The sequence below is a fragment of the Staurois parvus genome, unplaced genomic scaffold (genome assembly GCF_062004578.1).
Source record: "Staurois parvus isolate SC_StPar_1 unplaced genomic scaffold, SC_StPar_1.0 ptg001323l, whole genome shotgun sequence".
NCBI classification, from domain to species: Eukaryota; Metazoa; Chordata; class Amphibia; order Anura; family Ranidae; genus Staurois; species Staurois parvus.
The window spans coordinates 69,504-90,618 of NW_028319119.1; positions in this window are offsets into that span (position 1 = coordinate 69,504).

Sequence of the window (21,115 nt, forward strand, 5' to 3'; positions counted from 1 at the left end):
CCAGTACTGTAGGTAGATGGTAACCTCAGGAGTTGACCTGTATTGAAGGTCAGTGGCTGAGAAACACTCTAGTTGGATGGTGGCCTTAGGGGCTAGCCAGTATTAGACATGAAATGTCAGTGACTGACCAGTACTATAAGTAGATGGTAACCTCAGGAGTTGTTGACGGACAGTGGTTGACCAATACTGTCGGTGGGTGTTGGCCTTAGGGGCTGACCAGAATTAGATGTGAAAGGTCAGTGACTGGCCAGTACTGTAGGTGGGGGGTGGTCTCAGGGAATGACCAGTGTTGGATGTGAAAGGTCAGTGACTGGCCAGTATGTAGGTAGATGGTAACCTCAGGAGTTGGTCTGTGATGAAGGTCAGTGGCTGACCAACACTCTAGTTGGATGGTGGTCTTAGGGGCTAGCCAGTATTTGATATGAAATGCCAGTGGCTGACCAGTACTGTAGGTGGGTGGTGGTCTCAGGGGATGACCAGTGTTGAATGTGAAAGGTCAGTGACTGACCAGTACTATAGGTAGATGGTAACCTCAGGAGTTGGCCTGTGTTGACAGACAGTGGTTGACCAATACTGTAGGGGGGTGGTGGTCTTAGGGGCTGACCAGTATTAGATGTGAAAGGTCAGTCACTGACCAGTACTGTAGATGGGGGGTGGTCTTAGGGAATGACCAGTGTTGGATGTGAAAGGTCAGTGACTGACCAGTACTGTAGGTAGATGGTAACCTCAGGGGTTGACCTGTATTGAAGGTCAGTGGCTGAGAAACACTCTAGTTGGATGGTGGCCTTAGGGGCTAGCCAGTATTGGATATGAAATGCCAGTGGCTGACCAGTACTGTAGGTGGGTGGTGGTCTCAGGGGATGACCAGTGTTGAATGTGAAAGGTCAGTGACTGACCAGTACTATAGGTAGATGGTAACCTCAGGAGTTGGCCTGTGTTGACAGACAGTGGTTGACCAATACTGTAGGGGGGTGGTGGTCTTAGGGGCTGACCAGTATTAGATGTGAAAGGTCAGTCACTGACCAGTACTGTAGATGGGGGGTGGTCTTAGGGAATGACCAGTGTTGGATGTGAAAGGTCAGTGACTGACCAGTACTGTAGGTAGATGGTAACCTCAGGGGTTGACCTGTATTGAAGGTCAGTGGCTGAGAAACACTCTAGTTGGATGGTGGCCTTAGGGGCTAGCCAGTATTGGATATGAAATGCCAGTGGCTGACCAGTACTGTAGGTGGGTGGTGGTCTCAGGGGATGACCAGTGTTGAATGTGAAAGGTCAGTGACTGACCAGTACTATAGGTAGATGGTAAGCTCAGGAGTTGGCCTGTGTTGAAGGCAAATCACTGTCCAATGCTCTAGGTCAGTGGTGGCCCTAGGGGCTAACCACTATTGGATATGAAAGGTCGGTGGCTGTCCAACACTCTAGGTGGATGGTGGATGGTGGCCTCAGGCGTTGACCAGTTGTAGGTCTGGGTTAAATTTAATGGACTTCCCCAGTATTCTATAACTATGCCAAAGCATAAGTCACTTTTTTGTTCAGAACATTTTTAAATTTAGGCAAAAAATGAAATGGTCACATGGTAAAAAAAACAGAAATGACTTGACAAAAAAAAATAAACAAACTTAGGGACTGAACATGGATTTGGGGATTTTCGATCCATGTCACATTATTTTGTGGGGTTTTGCATGCCAGAGTTTTGAATCTATGCCAATTTTGTAGGGTTTTTGGGGGGTTTCTGCCAAATGTTAGAGCTTAGTTGCAATATATTCCTGCAAGGAATCCTATACTTAACGTAAAGCAATAATAATAATGATGATATTAATAATCACAGATTAATGCATGCTGTTTCTAGGAGATGTGGCGATTCTGAGTAATCAGGTACTGCCTCAATTATTCTTGTATCAGGGATTTACTGAATGATATTGTGTTTTGGGGAATATTACTCTTCGGCTCAGCACTGCATGTTCCCCGGGGAGGAGCGAGCCTGCAGCGGGGGTTTATCTCCGGGCACAGTGCAAATGTTCAGTAACCTAAGGCAATAAATCCCTCCACTTGTTCCAAGATGGACACCATGGCATAAACCCGACCATTAGTGACACCATCACCCCATCAGATACAATAAATGTGTCCCTGTGATATATGGGTCAATGGGCAGTACTGACCTTGGTCCGCCCCAGTGGAGCCATGGGGTCACATCGGACATTTAGCTCCTAATCTTCCCTCCGATGATGTCATGTATTCCTCATTCATCCATACTATAGCACTCTGTAGTACGTTCATGAAGCTGAACCATACAGGTGCACAGGACCTATCTTTCCGAAATGTGTGGCCTCCTGGAAGAGGTCTTCTTCACGCCATATCAGGTGTTATTTGCAGAGCCAAAGAAAAAGGAAACTATAACCATCACCCGCAAAAGTCTAATTTATCATCGGGTCTTCAGACAATTCAATCTTTTAGATACACACCAAAGTTTACTGACCACCCCCCCCCCCCATCAGGGAGGGTACATTGGTTCTCTGTGACAGGAGACCGGAGCAGGAAAGTCCTAAAGCTGCCACTTATCTCCACCATACCTGAACTCTTAACCTGAGCCCTAAGAGAAACCAAACCTTAGCCTATCCCTACCTTCACCCTAAACTAGAATCTCGACTAAACACTAAGCTACCCTCCGCACTGGTCCCTACCACTAGAGGAGCCCAAGTGGCAGAATGGCAACCTCATCCCACATGTGGAATACATGGCCACAAATGTAACGTTTCCTGCTAAGGAACCTTTGACTTGTGTGACTGCACATCGCACTGATCTCAATTTCAAGCATCACATTTTGACTTCTTGTCTCCACTGAAAATTCGGTCTGAGGGAGGAGAAAAGTCTGAGTGATGTTTTGAAGGTAGGTGGACTTAATCCTAGGGCTTCTTAAAACTCTTTGAGGACTAGCAAGGTTTCCTTGCCACCCCATAGATCCTGGCTCTTTCTTGTTCCCTCTCGCTGTTCCAAATTACAATTACAGTCCAACTTCAGGTTGAGCAGACCGCCTCCCCCCCCCTCCCCCAGAACAGCCGTCCATCATGAACCCCTCCACTTACCTTTTATGGAGCTGTCTGTGACTTCTGAAGGTCCTCTTCTTCCTGTGGCAACAATCAGTGGTCTTTATTGATGCAGAGGATGGTGTCATGTAATGACATGGGTTCTGTTCTCTGCATCATTTGCCTATGAGTCCTTGATGGCTTCATGATGTTCCCCAAGGGGGTGAGTCTTTGATACCCTGGGCTCACCAAAGGTGGGTTGAATGATGCTGGGCATCATGCAACCCAGAAGAGAAGTAGCAACCAGGACTAGCAGCATGGAGAAGGTAAGTATCCTTTTTTTTTAAATGGAGATTTTTTAACTAAACCTCTATAGAGTTAAGCCTGTTTTCGTGGCCAGTGGGTGGTCTTTAATGATGCAGAGGATGGTGACATGTAATGGCATACACTTGTTCTCTGCATCATTCACCTCCATAAATCCATGGTGACTGGATGATGCTTCCCAAGGGGGTGAGTCTTTGACACCCTTAGTTCACCAGAAGTAGGTTGAATGATTCTGGTCATCATGCAACTCAGAAAAGGAGCAGCAGCCAGGACTGGAGGAGGATAAGTTATGCAGTGCTGAATTTTGGAGAAGGTGAGTACTGTGTTGGGACGCTTCTTTAAAGAAGGGAGAGAACCTCTATAAAGTTGGGCTTTAAAAATCCAAGAGACAGACACCCACCTCCTTCCCCAAGGGCAGATATGAAGATCCGGGAACTCAGCAGAGGCTTCACTACCAGTTCCAAGAGCCAGCATCCAACAATCACTAAAACATACATTCTGGGTGGGCCAACTCTTCAATATCCATCTTGGGTTGACTGACTCTTGGGTGGGTCAACTCTTCAATATACATCTTGGGTGGACTGAATCTTGGGTGGGCCAACTCTTCAATATCCATCTTGGGTTGACTAACTACTCCATATCCCTCTTGGGTTGACTGATTCTTGGATGGGCCAACTCTTCAATATACATCTTGGGTGGACTGACTCTTGGGTGGGCCAACTCTTCAATATCCATCTTGGGTTTACTGACTACTCCATATTCATCTTGGGTGGACTGATTCTTGGGTGGGCTGACTCTTCAATATACATCTTGTGTGGACTGACTCTTCAATATACATCTTGGGTGGGCCAACTTTTCAATATACATCTTGGGTGGACTGATTCTTTAGTGGGCTGATTCTTCAGTATTCATCTAGGATGGGCTGATTCTTCAGTATTCATCTTGGGTGGGCTGACTCTTCAATATTCATCTTAAATGGACTGACTCTTGGGTGGACTGACTTTTGGGTGGACCGACTCTTCAATACTCATGTTGAGTGGACTGACTCTTGGGTGAAACAACTCTTCAATATTCATCTTGAGTGGACTGATTCTTGGGTTGGCTGATTCTTCATTATTCATCTTGGGTGGACCAACTCTTCAAAATACATCTTGGGTGGACTAACTCTTTAATATTCATTTTCGGTGGGCTGACTCTTCAATTGTCATCTTGGGTGGACTGATTCTTGGGTGGGCTGACTCTTCAATTGTCATCTTGGGTGGACTGATTCTTGGGTGGGCCGACTTTTCAATATTCATCTTGAGTGGACTGACTTTTGGGTGGACTGACTCTTCAATATTCATGTTGAGTGGACTGACTCTTGGGTGGGCCAACTCTTTAAAATACATCTTGGGTGAACTGATTCTCTAGTGGGTTGATTCTTCAATATTCATCTTGAGTGCACTGATTATTGGGTGGACTGACTCTTCATTATTCATCTTGGGTGGGCTGACTCTTCATTATTCATCTTGGGTTGGCTGACTCTTCATTATTCATCTTGGGTGGGCTGACTCTTCAATATTCATCTTGGGTGTGCCGACTCTTCATTATTCATCTTGGGTGGGCCAACTCTTCATTATTCATCTTGGGTGGGCCAACTCTTCATTATTCATCTTGGGTGGGCCGACTCTTCATTATTCATCTTGGGTGTGCCGACTCTTCATTATTCATCTTGGGTGGGCCGACTCTTCATTATTCATCTTGGGTGTGCCGACTCTTCATTATTCATCTTGGGTGTGCCGACTCTTCATTATTCATCTTGGGTGTGCAGACTCTTCATTATTCATCTTGGGTGGGCCGACTCTTCATTATTCATCTTGGGTGGGCCGACTCTTCATTATTCATCTTGGGTGTGCCGACTCTTCATTATTCATCTTGGGTGGGCCAATTCTTCATTATTCATCTTGGGTGGGCCAACTCTTCATTATTCATCTTGGGTGGGCTGACTCTTCATTATTCATCTTGGGTGTGCCGACTCTTCATTATTCATCTTGGGTGGGCTGACTCTTCATTATTCATCTTGGGTGGGCTGACTCTTCATTATTCATCTTGGGTTGGCTGACTCTTCATTATTCATCTTGGGTGGGCTGACTCTTCAATATTCATCTTGGGTGTGCCGACTCTTCATTATTCATCTTGGGTGTGCCGACTCTTCATTATTCATCTTGGGTGGGCCGACTCTTCATTATTCATCTTGGGTGGGCCGACTCTTCATTATTCATCTTGGGTGGGCCGACTCTTCATTATTCATCTTGGGTGGGCCGACTCTTCAATATTCAACTTGGGTGGGCCGACTCTTGGCTGGACCGACTCTTGGCTGGACCGACTCTTGGCTGGACCGACTCTTCAGCATTCAGTGCTTCAATACACATAATAGTATAGAATGTCCAAGCAGTGACCCAGTTTGGTAGCTCGGTGATTGGTGGTCCTCATGTCCACCTAGCTGTTACTGAATATTTGCACTCATTGGCTCCTCGGAGCTGGAGGGCCTCCTTAGAGCCCAGACGGGAAGGATGGACACCCCCTTATCTAATCACCTATCTAGCAATAGAAGCCACCCACGTACAGGGACTCCGGGCGGACACATGCAGTGCTGAGCTCCCCTTTCTGTGGTGGAGCGGTCCTCGCCTCGCCAGGAAAGCGGCCATCTTTTTCCTCTTCTTTTTCTTCTCTTCCATGTAATGCATTGCCTGCATAGTAGCTCAGCTTAGACATAGGAACATAGAACTTACTTCAGAATTTTTACCGGAAACGATTCGAGCTTTTAGTGCCACACGGATCTTTGCATCAAGACGAAGCCGATGGATGGTGATGACGTGACTGGAAGTCATTTTTATTTTTCACAAAAATAGAAAAAAATTTTAAAAAAAACCGAAACCGCAAGGTAATTTTCTGTGTTAGAGCGCGGGGCCGCGAGTTGCGGGAAGCCACGGCGCCTCTTTGTACGGTTCGCACTTATTATAGCGATAATGTTTAATCCAAACCATAATAATAGGAAATAAAATCGCAGCACAAATATTACCAACAAGACTCTAAACCTCGGCGCTCCTTCCCGGCCTGAGTGCGCGCTGAGATCTCATTGGACGGTTCCTCCAAGGCGGGGCCCTCAGCCAGCACTCCCATCTGGTATCCAGGTCAGCGGGGGGAGAAGGCCGCGTCGCTCCACGGGCGCCTCGGGCAAGGAAGGGGCGGCGAACTCTTCAGGTATTTCTGCACTTCTTCTTTCGTTGATTTAAATAAAGAATTTTAAAAATGGAATAAAATAAATGTCGGACTGGCGGGATTTTGTAGGGAGAAGCGGACATTGCCCGCCGCCACCGCCACCGCCGCCGCAGCCTCCCTGTATATAGTCCCTCAGCCGGGTGTTTTTTTCAGGCGGTTTAGTTTGGAGGCTGCGGCGATTGTTTCTTGAAGGATTTTTGGATTCCGGCCCTCCGGCCCCCGGGAGGGCCCGCCTGGCGGGGTAATATTTTTGCGCAGTTTGAGGGGGAGCTGTTCGCAGTATGAAAGCACAATGTACTACTTATCATAGGCCTTTTATTGCACCTCCAATAAAGTATTGAAGCAATCGCCGCCTCCGACATCTTCATTGTGTGTGGATGGGGGACGGGGGAGGGGTGGGGGGTGGTAAAAACTTCTACATTCCGGCAATGGGAGCCGTATAATGAGAGTGGGCACTGAATGGAGGCATGGAATGTAAACATGGGCACTGAATGGAGGCATGGGGTGCAGATATGGGCACTGAATGGAGGCATGGGGTGCAAACATGGGCGCTGAATGGAGGAACGGGGTGCAAACATGGATGCTGAATGGAGGCATGGAATGCAAACATGGACACTGAATGGAGGAATGGGGTGCAAACATGGATGCTGAATGGAGGCATGGGGTGCAAATATGGGCACTGAATGGAGGCATGGGGTGCAAACATGGGCGCTGAATGGAGGAACGGGGTGCAAACATGGATGCTGAATGGAGGAATTGGGTGCAAACATGAGGGCTGAATGGAGGAATTGGGTGCAAACATGGATGCTGAATGGAGGAATTGGGTGCAAACATGGACACTGAATGGAGGAACGGGGTGCAAACATGGGGGCTGAATGCAGGAACAGGGTGCAAACATGGGCGCTGAATGGAGGCATGGGGTGCAAACATGGACACTGAATGGAGGCATGGGGTGCAAACATGGGCGCTGAATGGAGGAACGGGGTGCAAACATGGATGCTGAATGGAGGAATTGGGTGCAAACATGGGGGCTGAATGGAGGAACGGGGTGCAAACATGGATGCTGAATGGAGGAATTGGGTGCAAACATGGACACTGAATGGAGGAACGGGGTGCAAACATGGGGGCTGAATGCAGGAACGGGGTGCAAACACGGGCGCTGAATGCAGGAACGGGGTGCAAACACGGGCGCTGAATGGAGGCATGGAATGCAAACATGGGCACTGAATGGAGGCATGGGGTGCAAACATGGGCGCTGAATGGAGGCATGGGGTGCAAACATGGGCACTGAATGGAGGCATGGGGTGCAAACATGGGCGCTGAATGGAGGAACGGGGTGCAAACATGGATGCTGAATGGAGGAATTGGGTGCAAACATGGACACTGAATGGAGGAATGGGGTGCAAACATGGGGGCTGAATGCAGGAACAGGGTGCAAACATGGGCGCTGAATGCAGGAACGGGGTGCAAACATGGGCGCTGAATGGAGGCATGGAATGCAAACATGGGCGCTGAATGGAGGCATGGAATGCAAACATGGGCGCTGAATGGAGGAACGGGGTGCAAACATGGATGCTGAATTTAGGAATGGGGTGCAAACATGGATGCTGAATGGAGGAACGGGGTGCAAACATGGATGCTGAATGGAAGAACGGTGTGCAAACATGGGCACTGAATGGAGGAACGAGGTGCAAACATGAGCACTGAATGGAGGAACGGGGTGCAAACATGGGCGCTGAATGGAGGAACGGGGTGCAAACATGGGCGCTGAATGGCCACAAAGATCAAAGTGGGGAATACCCCAACATGCTGTACCAGTGATAAGGGGCTGTAAGGGAATTCCCGTGAGACGGCTGGTGAATAGACGTGCGGAGGAGCACAGAAATGCAAGATCACACGGCGAAGATTGGTGCCAGACGGACTATTTAGGAGGTGCCTCTGCCTGTGCTGAGTGCTGACTGGTCTTCAGCTGTTCCCCGTGTTCTGCTCATTCCTGTGTGACTCCTTGTTCCTGACCTCGGCTCCGCTCCTGCCTTCGGCTCCGCTCCTGACCTCGGCTCCGCTCCTGACCCCGGCTCCGCTCCTGACCCCGGCTCCGCTCCTTACCCCGGCTCCGCTCCTGCCTTCGGCTCTGCTCCTGACCTCGGCTCCGCTCCTGACCCCGGCTCCGCTCCTGACCCCGGCTCCGCTCCTGACCCCGGCTCCGCTCCTGACCTCGGCTCCGCTCCTGACCTCGGCTCCGCTCCTGACCCCGGCTCCGCTCCTGACCCCGGCTCCGCTCCTGACCTCGGCTCCGCTCCTGACCCCGGCTCCGCTCCTGACCCCGGCTCCGCTCCTGACCTCGGCTCCGCTCCTGACCCCGGCTCCGCTCCTGACCTCGGCTCCGCTCCTGACCCCGGCTCCGCTCCTGACCCCGGCTCCGCTCCTGACCTCGGCTCCGCTCCTGACCCCAGCTCCGCTCCTGACCCCGGCTCCACTCCTGCCTTCGGCTTTGCTCCTGACCTCGGCTCTGCTCCTGACTTTGGCTTGCTTTTGATTTGGTACCTCGCTGTCCGCCCGTTGATGACCCCGGCTATTCCTATGACACTGCTCCTGTCTCCTATCCCTGCCTTGCTCTGGTGCACACCTGGCGACCTACCATACCAGCTCTGCATATCACTACTGATCCTGAATTGGAGGTTCATCAGCCTTCCAAAGTCACCAACTGCAAGAGCTGCAAACAACATCTGCTGGCGCCCTTGGGTCCCCCTGGTCCCTAGACACCCTCTGTTCCACCTCCAGTGGGGTCAGGGCTGGTGACACAAGTGAGGCCGACCTCGTCATCTCATTCTCCCATCAGGTACAATATGCCTGACACCTTGACACGCCTAGCCGGGCTTTGTTGTGTCATGGATGCAGTGAAGGCTTCTCTCTGGCACCTCCACCATGCAGCTCATTCTTGTTGAAGTGTCATCATATTGTGTTCCTTCAGAACAACCGCACCGTCTGTTCCCTGAGCCTGGATTCCTCCTGCGGTGACCTGTGGGGGGGTCTTTGTATCCCGGACTATTCTTCTGCCAGTTATGGCTGCCATCTTTCTTGGTCTCCCTGACCTTGGCTTGGTATCAAGCAGGGGCAGACTGACCATTCGGGTATTCGGGCAGTGCCCGAGTGTTCGGGGTCAGTAGGGGGCCCCATGAGATGTCCCTGGTACCTTTCATAGGCTTTTTTGGGTGTGGTTTGAATGTGGGCAAGGACACAGGGGCCCCATGATCCCCTATTGCCCAGGATCCCCATAAGTTGACAGTCCACCCCTGGTATCCAGAGATCCCCGAACTTTCCACTTCTTAATAGGTGATATAACAGCACTGATTGGCACATTCAAGGCTTTGGACATCTTTTTATGTCCTTGTCCATCTTTATAAAGTTCCATTACCTTGTTACGCAGGACTTTTGACAGTTCTTTTCTGTTCCCCATGGCTCAGTATGTAGCCTACTCAGTGCTTCCAAGAGCGAACAAACTCATCGACTATTTATACACTGACACTGATTGTGATGTAAGAAGTCACAGATGTGGGACATTCACCTCTAATTGGCATTGTACAACCTTGTGTGTCTCTACCATCATTCAAGGGGGCGGAGACTTCTGATCCGGGGGGGCTGAGACTTCTGATCCGGGGCGGAGCCTTCTGATCAGGGGGGCGGAGACTTCTGATACGGGGCAGAGACTTCTGATCCAGGGGGCGTAGGCTTCTGATCCATGGGGCGGAGACTTCTGATACGGGGCAGAGACTTCGGATCCGGGGAAGGAGACTTCTGATCTGGGGGGGGGCGGAGACTTCTGATCGGGGGCGGAGACTTCTGATCCAGGGCGGAGACTTCTGATACGGGGCGGATACTTCTGATACAGGGCAGAGACTTCTGATCCGGGGGGGGCGGAGACTTCTGATCCGGGGGCGGAGACTTCTGATACGGGGCAGAGACTTGTGATCCAGGGGGCGGAGACTTCTGATCCATGGGGCGGATACTTCTGATACGGGGCAGGGACTTCTGATCCGGGGAAGGAGACTTCTGATCTGGGGGGGGGGGCGGAGACTTCTGATCGGGGGCGGAGACTTCTGATCCGGGGGGCAGAGACTTCTGATACGGGGGCGGATACTTCTGATACAGGGCAGAGACTTCTGATCCGGGGGGGCGGAGACTTCTAATCCGGGGGGCGGAGACTTCTGATACGGGCCATTTGGATGATTTCTGATATCATTATGATTTAAAAAGGAGCCAAACAACTTTGATAATAAATGGCGTCACATGATCACCGTCCTCCAATAAAAGAGCATTTTGTGGCAGATCCATCATATGTTCAATATCAATGCCAACATTTCACAATTTCTGCTGCCGGGGGAGGGAAACTTTTGAGCACAACTGTATACACAAAGAGAGCCCCCCTGACCCCCCTATACACAAAGAGGTCCCCCTGACCCCCCTATACACAAAGAGGTCCCCCTGACCCCCCTATACACGAAGAGGTCCCCCTGACCCCCCTATACACGAAGAGGTCCCCCTGACCCCCCTATACACAAAGAGAGCCCCCCTGACCCCCCTATACACAAAGAGGTCCCCCTGACCCCCCTATACACGAAGAGGTCCCCCTGACCCCCCTATACACGAAGAGGTCCCCCTGACCCCCAATACACAAAGAGAGCCCCCCTGACCCCCCTATACACGAAGAGGTCCCCCTGACCCCCCTATACACAAAGAGAGCCCCCCTGACCCCCCTATACACAAAGAGAGCCCCCCTGACCCCCATAAACACAAAGAAGGCCCTATGACCCCCCAATACACAAAGAGGTCCCTCTGACCCCCCAATTCACAAAGAGGTCCCCCTGACCCCTCTATACACAAAGAGAGCCCCCCTGACCCCTCTATACACAAAGAGGGCCCCCCTGACCCCCCTATACACAAAGAGGTCCCCCTGACCCCCCTATAAACAAAGAGAGCCCCCTTAACCCCCCTATACACAAAGAGGTCCCCCTGACCGCCCAATACACAAAGAAGGGCCCCTGACCCCTCTATACACAAAGAAGGCCCCCTGACCCCTCTATACACAAAGAGGTCCCCCTGACCCCCCTACAAAAAGAGGTCCCCCTGACCCCTCTATACACAAAGAGGTCCCCCTGACCCCTCTATACACAAAGAGGTCCCCCTGACCCCCCTATACACAAAGAGGTCCCCCTGACCCCTCTATACACAAAGAGGTCCCCCTGACCCCTCTATACACAAAGAGGTCCCCCTGACCCCTATACACAAAGAGGTCCCCCTGACCCCTCTATACACAAAGAGGGCCCCCTGACCCCTCTATACACAAAGAGGTCCCCCTGACCCCTCTATACACAAAGAGGTCCCCCTGACCCCTCTATACACAAAGAGGTCCCCCTGACCCCTCAATACACAAAGAGGGCCCCCTGACCCCTCAATACACAAAGAGGTCCCCCTGACCCCTCAATACACAAAGAGGTCCCCCTGACCCCTCTATACACAAAGAGGTCCCCCTGACCCCTCTATACACAAAGAGAGCCCCCCTGACCCCTCAATACACAAAGAGGTCCCCCTGACCCCCCTATACACAAAGAGAGCCCCCCTGACCCCCCTATACACAAAGAGAGCCCCCCTATACACAAAGAGAGCCCCCCTGACCCCCCTATACACAAAGAGAGCCCCCCTGACCCCTCTATACACAAAGAGGTCCCCCTGACCCCCCTATACACAAAGAGGTCCCCCTGACCCCTCTATACACAAAGAGGTCCCCCTGATCCCCCTATACACAAAGAGGTCCCCCTGACCCCCCTATACACAAAGAGGTCCCCCTGACCCCTCTATACACAAAGAGGTCCCCCTGACCCCCAATACACAAAGAGGTCCCCCTGACCCCCCCTATACACAAAGAGGTCCCCCTGACCCCCCTATACACAAAGAGGTCCCCCTGACCCCTCTATACACAAAGAGAGCCCCCCTGACCCCTCTATACACAAAGAAGGCCCTCTGACCCCCCAACACAAAAAGAAGGCCCCCTAACCCCCTATGCACAAAGAGAGCCCCCCTGACCCCCCAATACACAAAGAAGGCCCTCGGATCCCCCCCCCCCCATACACAAAGAGGTCCCCCTGACCCCCCTACACACAAAGAGAGCCCCCCTGACCCCCAATACACAAAGAAGGCCCTCTGACCCCCCATACACAAAGAGGTCCCCCTGACCCCCCCTACACACAAAGAGAGCCCCCCTGACCCCCAATACACAAAGAAGGCCCTCTGACCCCCCCATACACAAAGAGAGCCCCCCTGACCCCCAATACACAAAGAGGTCCCCCTGACCCCCCTACACACAAAGAGAGCACCCCTGACCCCCAATACACAAAAAAAAGGCCCTCTGACCCCCCCCCATACACAAAGAGGTCCCCCTGACCCCCCTATACACAAAGAGGTCCCCCTGACCCCTCTATACACAAAGAGGTCCCCCTGACCCCTCTATACACAAAGAGGTCCCCCTGACCCCCCTATACACAAAGAGGTCCCCCTGACCCCTCTATACACAAAGAGGTCCCCCTGACCCCTCTATACACAAAGAGGGCCCCCTGACCCCTCAATACACAAAGAGGTCCCCCTGACCCCTCTATACACAAAGAGGTCCCCCTGACCCCTCTATACACAAAGAGAGCCCCCCTGACCCCTCAATACACAAAGAGGTCCCCCTGACCCCCCTATACACAAAGAGAGCCCCCCTGACCCCCCTATACACAAAGAGAGCCCCCCTATACACAAAGAGAGCCCCCTGACCCCTCTATACACAAAGAGAGCCCCCCTGACCCCCCTATACACAAAGAGAGCCCCCCTGACCCCTCTATACACAAAGAGGTCCCCCTGACCCCTCTATACACAAAGAGGTCCCCCTGACCCCCAATACACAAAGAGGTCCCCCTGACCCCCCCTATACACAAAGAGGTCCCCCTGATCCCCCTATACACAAAGAGGTCCCCCTGACCCCTCTATACACAAAGAGAGCCCCCTGACCCCCCTATACACAAAGAGGTCCCCCTGACCCCCCTATACACAAAGAGGTCCCCCTGACCCCCCTATACACAAAGAGAGCCCCCTTGACCACCCTATACACAAAGAGGTCTCCCTGACCCCCAATACACAAAGAGGTCCCCCTGACCCCCCCTATACACAAAGAGGTCCCCCTGACCCCCCTATACACAAAGAGGTCCCCCTGACCCCTCTATACACAAAGAAGGCCCTCTGACCCCCCAACACAAAAAGAAGGCCCCCTAACACCCTATGCACAAAGAGAGCCCCCCTGACCCCCCAATACACAAAGAAGGCCCTCGGATCCCCCCCCCCCATACACAAAGAGGTCCCCCTGACCCCCCTACACACAAAGAGAGCCCCCCTGACCCCCAATACACAAAGAAGGCCCTCTGACCCCCCATACACAAAGAGGTCCCCCTGACCCCCCCTACACACAAAGAGAGCCCCCCTGACCCCCAATACACAAAGAGGTCCCCCTGACCCCCCTACACACAAAGAGAGCACCCCTGACCCCCAATACACAAAAAAAAGGCCCTCTGACCCCCCCCCCATACACAAAGAGGTCCCGCTGACCCCCCTACACACAAAGAGAGCCCCCCTGACCCCCAATACACAAAGAAGGCCCTCTGACCCCCCATACACAAAGAGGTCCCCCTGACCCCCCCTACACACAAAGAGAGCCCCCCTGACCCCCAATACACAAAGAAGGCCCTCTGACCCCCCATACACAAAGAGGTCCCCCTGACCCCCCCTACACACAAAGAGAGCCCCCCTGACCCCCAATACACAAAGAGGTCCCCCTGACCCCCCTACACACAAAGAGAGCACCCCTGACCCCCAATACACAAAAAAAGGCCCTCTGACCCCCCCCCCCCATACACAAAGAGGTCCCCCTGACCCCCCTACACACAAAGAAGGCCCCCTAACCCCCCTATACACAAAGAAAGCCCCTCTGACCCCCAATAAACAAAGAAGGCCCCCTAACCCCCCTACACACAAAGAGAGCCCCCCTGACCCCCCCCTACACACAAAGAGAGCCCCCCTGACCCCCAATACACAAAGAAGGCCCTCTGACCCCCCAATATACAAAGAAGGCCCCCTAACCCCCCTACACACAAAGAAGGCCCCCTAACCCCCCTATACACAAAGAAAGCCCCTCTGACCCCCAATAAACAAAGAAGGCCCCCTAACCCCCCTACACACAAAGAGAGCCCCCCTGACCCCCCCTACACACAAAGAGAGCCCCCCTGACCCCCAATACACAAAGAAGGCCCTCTGACCCCCCAATATACAAAGAAGGCCCCCTAACCCCCCTATACACAAGGAGAGCCCCCCTGACCCCTCTATACACAAAGAGGTCCCCCTGACCCCCCAATACACAAAGAAGGCCCTCTGACCCCCCATACACAAATAGGTCCCCCTGACCCCCCTACACACAAAGAGAGCCCCCCTGACCCCCCCCCCCATACACAAAGAAGGCTCTTTGACCCCCCTATACACAAAGAGGTCCCCCTGACCCCCTATACACAAAGAGGTTCCCCTGACCCCCCAATACGCAAAGAAGGCCCTCTGACCCCCCAATACACAAAGAAGGCCCCTTAACCCCCTATACACAAAGAGGTCCCCCTGACCCCTCTATACACAAAGAGGGCCCTCTGACCTCCTATACACAAAGAGCCCCCCTGACCCCCCTATACACAAAGAGGTCCCCCTGACCCCCCAATACACAAAGAGAGCCCCCCTGACCCCCCCCATACACAAAAAAGGCCCTCTGACCCCCCTATACACAAAGAGGTCCCTCTGACCTCCTATACACAAAGAGGGCCTCTTGACACCCCTATACACAAAGAGGTCCCCTAACCCCCAAATACACAAAGAGGTCCCCTAACCCCATATACACAAAGAAGGCCCTCTGACCCCCCCATACACAAAGAGGTCCCCCTGACCCCCTACACACAAAGAGAGCCCCCCTGACCCCCCCCCCCATACACAAAAAAAGGCCCTCTGACCCCCCTATACACAAAGAGGTCCCCCTGACCCCCTATAAATAAAGAGGTCCCCCTGACCCCCCAATACACAAAGAAGGCCCTCTGACCCCCCTATACACAAAGAGGTCCCCCTGACCCCTCAATACACAAAGAGAGCCCCCTAACCCCCCTATACACAAAGAGAGCCCCCCTGACCCCCCTATACACAAAGAGCCCCCCTGACCCCCAATACACAAAGAGGGCCTCTTGACCCTCCAATACACAAAGAAAGCCCCTCTGACCTCCTATACACATAGAGGGCCCCCCTGACCTCCCTATACACAAAGAGAGCCCCCTAACCCCCCTATACACAAAGAGAGCCCCCTAACCCCCCTATACACAGAGGGCCCCCCTGACCCCCCTATACACAAAGAGCCCCCCTGACCCCCTATACACAAAAAGAGCCCCCTAACCCCCCTATTCACAAAGAGGTCCCCCTGACCCCCCAATACACAAAGAGAGCCCCCTAACCCCCCTATACACAAAGAGGTCCCCTTGGCCCCCCCATACACAAAGAGGACCCCCTGATTGCCGCCTGTTGCCCGAGACCCCAGTCCAGGGGTAGATTTCTGCCTGTTGCCCGAGGCCCCTGCCCAGGGGTAGGTTGTCTGCCTGTTGCCCGAGGCCCCTGCCCAGGGGTAGGTTGCCCACCTGTTGCCCGAGACCCCAGTCCAGGGGTAGATCGCCTGCCTGCCTGCTGCCCGAGACCCCAGTCCAAGGGTGGATTGCCTGCCTGCTGCCCGAGACCCCAGTCCAGGGGTGGATTGTCTGCCTGCTGCCCGAGACCCCAGTCCAGGGGTGGATTGCCTGCCTGCTGCCCGAGACCCCAGTCCAGGGGTGGATTGTCTGCCTGCCTGCTGCCCGAGACCCCTGCCCAGGGGTGGATTGTCTGCCTGCCTGCTGCCCGAGACCCCTGCCCAGGGGTGGATTGTCTGCCTGCTGCCCGAGACCCCAGTCCAGGGGTGGATTGCCTGCCTGCTGCCCGAGACCCCAGTCCAGGGGTGGATTGTCTGCCTGCCTGCTGCCCGAGTCCCCTGCCCAGGGGTGGATTGTCTGCCTGCTGCCCGAGACCCCAGTCCAGGGGTGGATTGTCTGCCTGCTGCCCGAGACCCCAGTCCAGGGGTGGATTGTCTGCCTGCTGCCCGAGACCCCAGTCCAGGGGTGGATTGTCTGCCTGCTGTTTGAGACCCCAGTCCAGGGGTGGATTGCCTGCCTGCTGCCCGAGACCCCAGTCCAGAAGTGGATTGCCTGCCTGCTGCCCGAGACCCCTGCCCAGGGGTAGGTCGCCGCCTGTTGCCCGAGACCCGAGTCCAAGGGGGGGGGAAGACCGCACAAGCCAGCCTGCCTGAGACCCCTCGCCTGTCCTGGACCTCCAACAGGTATCTGTGTCTGACTTTCTTACCCCTGGGGGACCAGACACCCTGTTGGATCCGTGGGCACATGCTTCCCCGTTTTACCTGAACTGTTCCTGTGATGACCCTTGCCCCTTGTGAGATTACCCTCCGCCACAGAGACTCCCCCTTCACCCCTTGGTGCTGGACTATAAGTATCTTAGCCCCTCCTCGCTGTCACCCCCCTATTGGCCAGGAATCGTCCCTGGTTTGCGCACAGATCACCCTCCCTGCCATTTCCCCATGGAGTGTCTGTCATTTTGTTGTCTCAATAAAGCTTTGTGTGTTCTCCATCCTCTCTGTGTGCTCCGTCCTGCCTACACTTCCGTCACAGGGGGGGATAAGGGCAGGATGGGGGGGGGATAAGGACAGGATGGGGGGGACAGGATGGGGGATAAGGACAGGATGGGGGGGGATAAGGACAGGATGGGGGATAAGGACAGGATGGGGGGGGATAAGGACAGGATGGGGGGATAAGGACAGGATGGGGGGGGATAAGGACAGGATGGGGGGATAAGGACAGGATGGGGGGGGGGATAAGGACAGGATGGGGGGGATAAGGACAGGATGGGGGGGATAAGGACAGGATGGGGGGAGATAAGGACAGGATGGGGGGGGGATAAGGACAGGATGGGGGGATAAGGACAGGATGGGGGGGGATAAGGACAGGATGGGGGGATAAGGACAGGATGGGGGGGGGGATAAGGACAGGATGGGGGGGATAAGGACAGGATGGGGGGGATAAGGACAGGATGGGGGGAGATAAGGACAGGATGGGGGGGATAAGGACAGGATGGGGGGGGATAAGGACAGGATGGGGGGTGATAAGGACAGGATGGGGGGGGATAAGGACAGGATGGGGGGATAAAGAAAGGATAGGGGGGGATAAGGACAGGATGGGGGGGATAAGGACAGGATGGGGGGGATAAAGAAAGGATGGGGGGCGATAAGGACAGGATGGGGGGGATAAGGACAGGATGGGGGGGTAAGGACAGGATGGGGGGATAAGGACAGGATGGGGGGGATAAGGACAGGATGGGGGGGATAAGGACAGGATGGGGGGAGATAAGGACAGGATGGGGGGGGATAAGGACAGGATGGGGGGATAAAGAAAGGATGGGGGGCGATAAGGACAGGATGGGGGGGATAAGGACAGGATGGGGGGGATAAGGACAGGATGGGGGGGTAAGGACAGGATGGGGGGATAAGGACAGGATGGGGGGGATAAGGACAGGATGGGGGGGGATAAGGACAGGATGGGGGGGTCAATTCCCTGTAGGACTCTCTTGCACCTTCTGGGGTCCCACTCCTGGACCTCCATACTTGTATCTCCCAGAATGCCCTGTACCCCCCTATGGCCGCACTCCATGTATTCCGATCGATGTGTATATATATATACTGCGTGCTGAAATGCGTTTTTATTACAAAATACATGAAAACTATTTTTATAAATACAAATCTCCATTTTTGGAACACATTTATAAATATATGTTAAAAAATCTGAAGAATATATTTAAAAAATATATATTTTTAAAAATATATATTTTTTAATATATTCTTCAGATTTTTTGTACATTTGTATTTTTACAGACATGCAGTATATATATATATATACAGGGGCGGACTGCCCGAGGGCCCGGGGTCAGTAGGGGGCCACATGAAATGCCCCTGGTACCTTTCATTGGCTTTTTCATAGGCTTTTTTGGGTGTGGGCCAGGACACAGGGGCCCCATGATCCCCTATTGCCTGGGGCCCCATGAGTTGTCAGTCCGCCCCTGGTTTGGGCAAGGGCACAGGGGCCCCATGATCCCCTATTGCCCGGGGCCCCATGAGTTGTCAGTCCACCCCTGTATATATATATGGAATACAGCCAAAATTGTAATATTTCATATACGCTTTTCTTCCATGTGGGTTATTGTGGCCCTCCATGTCCCTGTGGCCCCCGTCTGCTCTCATGCAGCAATGTGGTCACCATGCGGAGGGGACCACATGAGCTGACTGTAGGGGCTCCTCTGATCTCCAGGACTTCCCCCTCCCAGCCTTTCCTCCATGTTGATGGAACTTTGTGTTCAATGCCACGTCGAGGACAAGGACAGGTCTGCAGATACGGATCTTCCATGATTGGTTGGGACTCGTTTGTCATTTGTCGGGTGATTTGGACACTTCTGAGGAAGTTTTCCTAAAAATAACCACGATGAGATCCAAGAATAGACGGGAGGAACACAGCCGGAGCTCCTGTTACTAGAACCTCCGAAACGTGTCCCCTGAAATCTGAAGTTCTCCATCCGTGTGTGGAATGGAGTCATGTGACCGGGTCCCGGGGGGTTATGGTTGTAGATTGGATGGAATGGAGTCATGTGACCGGTTCCCGGGGGGGTTATGGTTGTAGATTGGATGGAATGGAGTCATGTGACCGGGTCCCGGGGGGTTATGGCTGTTGATTGGATGGAATGGAGTCATGTGACCGGGTCCCGGGGGGTTATGGATGTAGATTGGATGGAATGGAGTCATGTGACCGGGTCCCGGGGGGTTATGGATGTAGATTGGATGGAATGGAGTCATGTGACCGGGTCCCGGGGGGGTTATGCATGTAGATTGGATGGAATGGAGTCATGTGACCGGGTCCCGGGGGGGTTATGGTTGTAGATTGGATGGAATGGAGTCATGTGACCGGGTCCCGGGGGGGTTATGGATGTAGATTGGATGGAATGGAGTCATGTGACCGGGTCCCGGGGGGGTTATGGTTGTAGATTGGATGGAATGGAGTCATGTGACCGGGTCCCGGGGGGGTTATGGATGTAGATTGGATGGAATGGAGTCATGTGACCGGGTCCCGGGGGGGTTATGGTTGTAGATTGGATGGAATGGAGTCATGTGACCGGGTCCCGGGGGGGTTATGGATGTAGATTGGATGGAATGGAGTCATGTGACCGGGTCCCGGGGGGTTATGATTGTAGATTGGATGGAATGGAGTCATGTGACCGGGTCCCGGGGGGGTTATGGATGTAGATTGGATGGAATGGAGTCATGTGACCGGGTCCCGGGGGGGTTATGGATGTAGATTGGATGGAATGGAGTCATGTGACCGGGTCCCGGGGGGGTTATGGATGTAGATTGGATGGAATGGAGTCATGTGACCGGGTCCCGGGGGGGTTATGGTTGTAGATTGGATGGAATGGAGTCATGTGACCGGGTCCTGGGGGGTTATGGTTGTAGATTGGATGGAATGGAGTCATGTGACCGGGTCCCGGGGGGGTATGGATGTAGATTGGATGGAATGGAGTCATGTGACTGGGTCCCGGGGGGGTATGTATGTAGATTGGATGGAATGGAGTCATGTGACCGGGTCCCGGGGGGGTTATGGATGTAGATTGGATGGAATGGAGTCATGTGACCGGGTCCCGGGGGGGTTATGGTTGTAGATTGGATGGAATGGAGTCATGTGACCGGGTCCCGGGGGGTTGTGGATGTAGATTGGATGGAATGGGGTCATGTGACCGGATCCCGGGGGGTTATGGATGTAGATTGGATGGAATGGAGTCATGTGACCGGGTCCCGGGGGGGTATGGATGTAGATTGGATGGAATGGAGTCATGTGACCGGGTCCCGGGGGGGTTATGGTTGTAAAAGATTGGATGGAATGGAGTCATGTGACCGGGTCCTGGGGGGTTATGGATGTAGATTGGATGGAATGGAGTCATATGACCGGGTCCCGGGGGGTTATGGAGTCATGTGACCGGGTCCCGGGGGGGTTATGGTTGTAAAAGATTGGATGGAATGGAGTCATGTGACCGGGTCCCGGGGGGGTTATGGAATTAGATTGGATGGAATGGAGTCATGTGACTGGGTCCCGGGGGGTTATGGATTTAGATTGGATGGAATGGGGTCATGTGACCGGGTCCCGGGGGGTTATGGTTGTAGATTGGATGGAATGGAGTCATGTGACCGGGTCCCGGGGGGGTTATGGATGTAGATTGGATGGAATGGAGTCATGTGACCGGGTCCCGGGGGGGTTATGGTTGTAAAA